Genomic DNA, 983 nt, shown 5'->3' on the forward strand with positions numbered 1-983 from the left:
GTCTCTAGTCCGTTCTGTTGCTGCATAATAAGCCTTCAAAAGTGGCCCTGGGTCAGAGTTCAAAGGTCAATATTGCAGTGCAGGAACCAGCTGTGTTCTTCATATTGACATATGTTACTCTCAGGTCAAGGCCTTTCCAAATATGTCTTCAATTTATTCCTACGGCAAAGTTTAATTTTCACCTCTGTCCGGCTCCAGCCTGGTTCCAGACTCCTGAATCGCGACCCGTCCACTCCGAGCGATTCAGAGAGTCTGGTGTTGCTCTATTCAACGGCGATTTCTAGCCTCGAAAAACGATCGGGCCAATAAGCGCCGTGTGGGCGGGACTATTGGGGGCTTATTGTAAAGTAGAGGGTAACAACACCGTTGTTATAAAGTGCTATCTTTCATGGAGTTTGAGATGCCACTGACATAACTTGTTATATAGGTTATGAGCCAAATGTATTTATCTATTTATTTAGCATGTGACATCAAATGCTAAAATGCAAGTGATTTATTGTTATGTTTCCAGATCGCGAGCCGCAGCCGGTGTGAACAATCCGACCTGGAGACATTTACTCAGTTTACTTCACCAGAGTACCAGTATGTTTTAAAGTTGCTCCATATATCATTTTTAAAAATCTATGTTTCATTGTCAAATGAATGTTGCTGTATGTCAGCAAGGAGGCTCATATGCATACAGCCTATCACAGCATTAGTTTTAGATTGACATGTCACTCAGAAAAGAGATTAATAAATATTAATAAATTCTAATCAATAAATAGATCAAGGAATCATTAAGTAATGCAAACATACGCAGCAAGACACACGGCAAGTGATGAAAATAATCAAGTGTGACATTTGGAGGAATCTCTGCTTCCATTTCATCTACTAGTCAAGTTTATTGATAGAGCACATTTCATACACAAGGCAACAGATGTGCTTTCTGTTTCAAACTAGAGACGTCCCTCAGCAGCTCATCCCTCCAACACCAGCCACTGTCA

The sequence above is a fragment of the Centroberyx gerrardi genome, chromosome 19 (assembly GCF_048128805.1).
Source record: "Centroberyx gerrardi isolate f3 chromosome 19, fCenGer3.hap1.cur.20231027, whole genome shotgun sequence".
NCBI classification, from domain to species: Eukaryota; Metazoa; Chordata; class Actinopteri; order Beryciformes; family Berycidae; genus Centroberyx; species Centroberyx gerrardi.